Genomic DNA, 8,815 nt, shown 5'->3' on the forward strand with positions numbered 1-8,815 from the left:
GATCTGAAAAAGGTTCGAATACACGTTCCTTGACTAATAAATCTGTCCATACGGCTTGACGATCAATGTGACAAAAACATTTCGAAGGAGTTGAACATTGGTGGGAATAAAACTGTACAAAGAAATCGCAATATCTGAAAGAGATAAAATTTACTAAAAGAAAACACATAAAAATATTGTAGTTAGTAAAGTATGTATTATCCAATGTATTATCTAATAATTTCGTGTGGCTATTTCTAAGCCGGTGCAGCCCTTGTTAGGCAGACCCTCAGAGGAGGGTGGGCAGCATCTACCATGTAGGGGCCTACAGGATATTGCGTGTTGTCGTAGTGTAGGACAGTATTGTATGCGGCGTGTGAGTTACGGAGATATTGGGAACAGCACAAACACCCAGTTCCAGGACCAACGGCATTAAACATTAAGGTTAAAATCTCCGGCCCAGCCGGGAATCGAACCCGGGGCCGTCTGAACCTAAAAGCACTACGCTGACCATTCATCCAAGGAGGTGGACGTCTACCTACTAAAAACTGGAAAGGAAACCTCGGTATATATAAAACTCATTCAAATACAGGCGGCAGTTACAGCGTCCCTCCAAACGCTATAGATTTTAAGAGACTCCAGGGTGTAGAAATGTTCTGCAGGAGTAATGAGGCAGAAGTCAACATAAAAGACAGCATCGAACCCGCTACCTTGGGAACGAAAGGAAACGACCTCGTCAACCGCATCAATAAGGCCAGAAATACAACATGAGAGATCTTTAACACAAAAGAAGTAGTTCAATGATACGTCGATAAAAGAAATCAAGTGGTATATTTATTCGAGTACATTACATACATTATTAACTTAATGCGCTTGTCATTTCTAGAACTGGAACCTGAAACTCTCTAAAAATTTATTTGTGCAGACCAAGAGTAGCCTACTGGTAATTATAAGAGACAAATGCATGTTAATTGCACGGAAACCGAGTGAATTGGCTATGCGGTTCGGATCACATAGCTGTAAGATTGCATTCGGGAGACGGCGGATTTGAACCACACCGTCGGCAGCCATGAAGATGGGTTTTCCGTCGTTTCTCATTTTCACGCCGTTATATGCTGGGACAGTACCTTAATTATGGCTACGGACGCTTCCTTCCCAGTCCTAGTCCTTTCCTATCCAATCATCGCCAGAAGACCTAACTGAGTCGGTGCGACGTTAAAACGCTAGCAAGAAAATAACTTAACAATACCAGGAAGAGATAATTCATAGAACTCGATGTTACAACTGAAATCTACATCGTAGTGAAAGAAGAGATTTCTGACGCGGTACGGAGCTAAGAATATTCATAACGGTTAAGAAAATATTATGAGTGTATTCCGTTAGTTTTTAAAACAATACCTTTCATTAAATAAAGTACATAAACAATAATGATCTCAAAACTGTTTCTCGCATATATTGTTTCTCTGGTCTTGCTTGGACCACACCTTACAGATGATCAGGCATCAGACATCACAAATGGGGATGTACCATCGACCTCGCTATTAGCTTAGAGAGCCATACTACTGTACAAGATCCGAAGAAGTAAACTAAGAAATACAGCGTATGTATAATTTCTCTCTAAGCTACACCGTTAATGTGATAGGCCTACTCATTAGTACAGCAGGAACAATTTTTCATTTCTTTCTCCAAAATCTGACAGTTTCGCTCTGTCTCTCCTTAAAGAAATTACAGTCGAACCTCGATATCTCGAATCTCCATTACTCGAATTTTCAGTATCTCGAAGTAACTTAAATTTCCCGACCATTTCTCCTATTCTTCACGTGTATTTATTTCTCTATTACTCGAAATTCGGTTACACGAATTTATCAAGTTCTCGAAGTAAGCATTTCCTTCCTTGAAGCAAAAAATACTCTGTAACTCGAATAGTGTGCAACATTAACTGTGTAATACGGCGTTTGTGGTTTGTGAGGAACAGTTAACAAGTAAAGAAAGTTTTACAGTGATGGGAGCTAATATGACGGAAACGAAAATCGAAAACTTCTAATGATCGGAAAATCGGCGAAGCCTCGCTGTTTCTCAGGTGTGAATTAACTACCGGCCACGTGCGAAAGCAACCCCCGAAGTCGTGGATGAAAAGCTCTATTTACGAATCTCGACTGCGTAGTTCTGACGAGAAGTTTCAACGTAAAGGGAGGGAAGTTTATCAGTTTCACAAACAGAAGAGACTAACGGATCTTTTCCAAAGGTGTTAACGGAGGTATGTTTCTTGTATGTACTGTATCCTGTCTTCTAAAAAGTTACTATAATAAGGGTTATAATTAAAGTGATGCCGTAAAATAGAGTTTGTTTGTATATTTTTAAATAGGCTACTGTTAAAAATAATGTATTCAATATAAGCCTGTAGATACTTATGATTCAATTATGTGCTATATATGCTCAAAAACTATGTTCTCTATATCTCGAAATTTCGATAGCTCGAAATAAAATTTAGCTCCTGAGCCGATTCGAGATATCGAGGTATTATAGACAAACTCTGCTATTCAAGTTCCCTACGGATTTTAAAATGTTATTCTAACTGCGTAAACTAACTTTACAGTGACCCATTGGTTCAGGACCAAAGTTATGTCAGATACTTGTTTGCAAATTTAAAATTCATATATCTAACAATTTCGGTGCTCTGAATGATTCTTTACACTCTGTTTCCTAAGGCATTCCATAATGTTGTGGGAATTGCGTATTCTGATGAATAAGTCATTATATAACTACCAAAAGCAGTTAAAATCACGTTTTCACCTATTATCTTATGCCTAAAAAGGAGAAAAATATCGACGAAGACCTAACATTTAGTCTAATACTGTAGAAGCGATGAATTTGTAACAAGATTTACAAAATACAAATAAAGTTGAACAATATTAATGGAAGAAAACGTCATCACAGATGTAAGTAATGAAAAGTTGTTGTTGTTGCTAGTTGTTTTACGTCGCACCGACACAGATAGGTCTTACGGCGACGATGGGACAGGAAAGGCCTAGGAGTGGGAAGGAAGCGGCCGTGGCCTTAATTAAGGTACAGCCCCAGCATTTTCCTGGTGTGAAAATGGGAAACCACGGAAAACCATTTTCAGGGCTGCCGACAGTGGGGTTCGAACCTACTATCTCCCGAATACTGGATACTGGCCGCACTTAAGCGACTGCAGCTATCGAGCTCGGTAGTAATGAAAAGTAAAAGTCCATCTTTCGATACTAAAATGAAACATAATGGCACTGAAGTTTTAGTGGGTCATTCCAGTGGGTCGTTCCAGTCAGCTTATTGCGAGAATTCCGAAGTAATCGGCAAAAGAAAACTTGTTTCCACTAATAAGGAACATGCACCCACTTTCAGGTCTAAGGCACTCTTCTGACATGAGCCGTTTGGCAGAAAATAAATGGAAACGTGTAATGAAATGCTTTCGTCATTCTACAAATTGCCCTTACCTGAGAGATCTACGAATAACGTGCGCTACATCTGCCTTTTATCAATTGGCATGGATGTAACTCGATTTTTTAGAATGTATTAATTACTAATAGGCGGTGTTACGATAGAAATGTTGCCTGTTAAATCGTCGTACACTTGGACGTACGGTACTAGGCTTATACCGACATGAAAATGAAAATTTCAATGAGAAAATTACACCTTATCTCTCATTTCTGAATAGCAATTTCAGCACCTGATGAAATACAGCTGCAGAAAATTCACAACTAAAGCCCATTCTATCATACTAGCCTAACTGAAACTGAAATCTACTGTATATTAGCACAAAGTTCAACTAGCACTAGATGGGAACAAAGTCCCTACTGAGGAGTTGACGTTGTTCATCAAATGCCGAACGGAGCCATCACATCAACTGTGATCACTATTCGTCTGGAATAATATGTAATTAACATTTAGAGCCAAGAATTCTAAAAATCACACCTGTGAACTATTAACACCAGTGTCGTGAACGCTGTAGGGCCTTATAAACTATAGCAGAAATGCAGCATTGGAATTCGCTAAACATAACACATGTTAACAACATCTCCCCTTATTAAACCGACATTTCCAAGACAGTTTTTTCCGAAATTCCCAAATGAATTAATATCATGGCCGAATGATTGAAATAATGAATGATAAAAAGCATACTTTCTATGCATTTTTAAATTGACTTTCTTCTCAGGAAACATAATACAACAGTTTAGAAGTGGAACGTTTGGCCAGTACTATTTTTTTTACCTGTAATTCACTTAAGGGATATTAGGAGTTGCGGGTAGCATTATTGTTCTTTAGATCCCTGATTTTTAAGATCGAGATTTAATAGAGATCTAATAGGTATTTCAGCGTGTGGTCATTGTACTGCAACATTCATTTAATTCTGTGGAGCATACTCTACTCTTTAGCGTTATGGCTTTCACGATCAGTTGAGATAGTACTATTACGTTTTTCGTCCGGGTTGTACCGAGTCATTGTGCTGTGTACACTGTGTACTGGTTGGCGATGTTTCGAATACATTACAGCATTCTTTATCAAGGTGACTGATGTACCCTCTTCTCTACTCTACGGAATTAGTCTCCCCAGGCATAGAAAAACAATCCAACACGAAGAACGTAAATAACTTCATTGAATGGCAAAATGTAGACTATAGAATAAGGTGAATATCTGTGTTAGAAATTGAAGTTGTGGAACTTAGAGTGTAAATGGCAAATGAACTCATTACTACTTCAGGAAACTAGACCTGCTAAATCACAGTATTCATTCTTATAATCAGGTTGAAATTCTCAATTAAAAATATATCTGCAGGAGCGCTATAAGTGCAGACCATCACTAATCAGGTGAGTCGAGAGGAACAAGTGACCCAATGTTCATATACCAAAAAATTCAAGATTATGTTTATTTTGACGTAATCTAATTCAGTAACTGTTTTGCCCGCTGGCGGAAATTACTCTCAAATATTTCTTATAATCGCCATGGTATGTAACCCGCTAACGGAAAGGCCGAGGCGGATTTCACACAATCTAATAAGAACAGAAGAATCAAGCGCGGATTGTGTGAGTAAATATTAAAATATAACTCCTACGGTATTATTAACGTACGGGACAGCAGATGCTTGAAGGAAAATGGGGAGTAGGAGGAAGCCCACTGGCACCAAGAGGATAAAAAAGAAACCCTTTGTACCAATGCGCTCAGAACGGACTGCCAATCCTGTCATCTAAAAAAAATACTATCATCCATTCGTGTGCTTAGGTTAATATAATTTCGCGACAATAACGGGAAGGTTTGGTAAATTTTACCACAATATTGCAAAGCTACGTAAATCCACAGAATATCATATAAATAGGTAGGGTTTTGCTCTTCTTTTAAATTCCACTAAGTATTCAGTTACTGAATATCTAGTAATCTATTATGCCTTACCATAGCTAAAAACCACAACAGTGCATGGCATGTCATTTTTATGGTGGAATACGAATAAGTCAAATCGACAAGAAAATTTGTTGACTATGATTAATTTAAATCAATCCAGAAATATGTCGTAAAACAACATATTTTACCACCTCAAAACGAATTTTTGAATATCGATGTGGATAAATCAGGAGGGAATTTAGAAACAGCAGTAATTCTTCCATCACTATACACAGCTAGTTCACATTTAAACAAAAATGTAATTTCTCGAAAGCATTTAAATGTTAAATATACCGCGCAGACTTTCATCCCTGAGACGTGTGCGTATCTCTCGTTTTTTTAACAGTAATACCGGTACTAAAAACGTGAGAGAGAAACAGTTTGAACAGGTGGTTTCGAAATGATTTCGGAATCATTTCTTGTAGACTAAACACAGCAGTATGGCATTCAAGGATAAATTACTTAACAGCTGGTCAGAATTCGTTTCCGACATTTTTTTTTTGCTAGTTGTTTTACGTCGAACTGACACAGATAGGTCTTATGGCGACGATGGGACAGGAAAAGGCTAGTAATGGGAAGGAAGCGGCCGTGGCTTTAATTAAGGTGCCTGGTGTGAAAATGGGAAACCACGGAAAACCATCTTCAGGGCTGCCGACAGTGGGGTTCGAACCTACTATCTCCCGAATACTGGATACTGGCCGCACTTAAGCGACTGCAGCTATCGAGCTCGTTTTTCCGACAATTATAAACTAATATCATATGAACTTTCGTGCCTTGATATAACTGGTAACTAACAGATTCGATAATGATATCGGTTCCTAATCCGTTTCAGGGCAGCAAATTCTTTTCAAACTGAAGTGTTCAAACTTAAAAGAACTTGGTGCGCAGTAAATATCAAATACCAACTCTCGGTTCATAGAAAGTTTTAGTCAGTTTGATCAAGTCCTTGTTTTAATCTCCATAATCGAAAACTGCTTTTCAAAGTTAGGTTCCGTAAGAAATGTTCAACGATACGAAATTATACTAACTCAAGGATAACAAAAAATGAAATAAACATCTCTAATCCTATACCTTTCATGTAGTTTACATCTAAGGAACTAAAATACACATGTTTCTTCGTTATTTCATTCAAAACAGTAAGATACTCAAGTTTTCGCATTACTTCGTTTCACAAACGTTTTTTGAAGAAATTAACAAAGAACATAACTCAATTAAGCATCAAATAAATAAGCAAAGAACACTTGTTTTAATGGCATAAGTTCACTCTCAGAGATTCGTTTCAGAATTCAGGAGATATGTTAATATTAAAAAACAAATTATAAATTTCGATACTTTATTCTTGAAGATAGCCCATGGCATTGTAAATTCATTTTGTTAGTTGAGGAATTACCCTAGTTGAGTTTAGTGGACACAAAAAGTCCACCTAATTGATGGGATTTATATATTAAGCAATAATTTCATAAAAGTCATACCACTTTTAACTATGAGATGTAGTTAAATGTCCATTAGAAAACTAAATCTCACCAAGAAAAGTTTAATAATAGATTATTAAAAACTATGCTTCGTATTGCATGTAATAAATGAGACATATGTTGTTCTTCAGTGGAAAACACATGTATGACGTAAAAAAACGTGCTAATCCAAACGTGCGCCAATCAATGAACTCACAATATTGTATACAGCGATTGGCCAGTCCCCGCCTCTCGGCTAGGAATTGTCTCGATAGATGCTGCCACCTAGCGGTGAATTTCTTAAACAGGTCATAAATCGCGCCTCTACTCTCGCAGCGGGCACGCCTTTATTCGTAAGCATTCTTGGAATTCTACCTTTTGCTAAGCATTACAATAAATGTACATAACCTCAATTGTTATAGCTCATGTATGAATGAAATACACTGCATTTCACTACTGTAAGAGTCGGTTCAATACACAGAAATTGTGGAAATGTTACATTTTCGAACAGCCACAGTTACACGTAAATATTGAAGGTGTTGTGAGGTTAGGAAATCTACAGTGGCCAAAATGGATGCCTGTGATGTTAAGTACTACGCAGCAGAATAGCATGCAAGCAATTTGAAGAGCAAATTACGGCCTAAACCTTCTAAAAATATATACACAGTACGAGAAACACATACAGATAACATAGAATACTGACCTTCGTGCTGAAATGCTTTAGCTACGCAACTGTACGACAGAATGAAGTTAAGTCATGTTTCACTCGTTCTCGAAGCACTGTACCCGTGTGCTCCAACTCCGGTGCACAAGCGCGGTGCGGGGAGAGGGGAGAAGTGGGCGGCTGCTTGCGAAGACTCCTCCCTGCTGTCATGACGTCACACGAGACCCATGAGGTTACTCGCGCCGTGGCAGCAGCGGTGTTTGGTAGCTGCTCGACGACGTTTAGATTTTCGGACTACTCGGTGACGAGGAGTTGACAGCAAGAGAGTGTGTGCGAGCGAGAGGGCGCATTGCCGCCGGACGGGCCGGACTACGGAGTGGCTGGTGATTGCGCCGAGTCTATCTGTCTACTGTTGCAGTGCAGCAAAGAGCTGGGCCCCGAGCGTGTGGATTGTCACTCAGTCAGTCAGAGCTTGTCGAGCTTGGCTGACCTCTGCCGCACTCCGCTGTGAGAACATTACACCATTGACTACAACAGTTACCTTTCTTTGGCTTTCTTCTAAGAAGGGTTAGTTCCAGTGTTCATCTAACTTATATTTTTCCTGTTCATAAACTGATGTCAGGCAAGAATGACAGCCTTCTGTTTCAAGAATTGATGGTGAAAAGAAGACACATCGTGGACTGTGACAAGTGAGAGAGAGAGAGAGATTCAGCGCCGGTGTACCAATCAAGCACGCAGAGGAAACAGTAACGGCGTTCAGTGAAGTAATAATGTGTCAACGAGCATTTCCCATGTTTGAGGTTAGGAACGGTGCAGGTGACACAGTGCACGAGTTAGTTAAAGTGTTTTATGTGGTATGCAAGTGAAGACGAAGGTTAAAACAGATTATCAACCTAACAATATATAAGTAATAACATCGGCCATGTGTGTGTTGTGCTGTGACGCTGTTGAGAAATGACCTCCCATTCCCCTAATTATTAACTGGCATCATTCATCTTTTCTGTCTTCGTCATCGGAGCTCAACTGGCTTCTTGTGAATGTTCTGAATCGACTCTGCCTCTACAGGAGCATCACGCCATGCCACGGAGGAAGCAGGATTGCCCCAAACGAATGAAATGTAAGTACAACTTACTAGGATGATATGTTTTGTTAGAAGTGTAGTTGAAGAAAGTCTGGGCGCTGCCTCCTTCTATTTGAAGGAGAGTTTCGATTTTTCGAGGCGTGTGCTGGTGTTTTTGCTAGCGTGACGTGAGTGACATTTGAGTGACAGCTCAGTGGGAGGGGGGAAGACGAGAAACATTTTAGCGTG

The 8,815-nt window shown here is 39.2% G+C and overlaps 1 long non-coding RNA gene across 1 annotated transcript in view; it reads right to left on the reverse strand.

Annotated features, from left to right (window-relative positions):
• Positions 1-8,595, reverse strand: part of LOC136863171 (uncharacterized) — a 52,925-nt gene extending 44,330 nt beyond the window's left edge. Inside the window, exon 1 of the long non-coding RNA XR_010859162.2 lies at positions 7,546-8,595. This is a non-coding gene — a long non-coding RNA (uncharacterized lncRNA). The remainder of the gene's footprint in view (positions 1-7,545) is intronic.
• Between the last annotated feature and the right edge of the window lie 220 nt (positions 8,596-8,815).

Source organism: Anabrus simplex, chromosome 2 (assembly GCF_040414725.1).
Source record: "Anabrus simplex isolate iqAnaSimp1 chromosome 2, ASM4041472v1, whole genome shotgun sequence".
Classification (NCBI taxonomy): domain Eukaryota; kingdom Metazoa; phylum Arthropoda; class Insecta; order Orthoptera; family Tettigoniidae; genus Anabrus; species Anabrus simplex.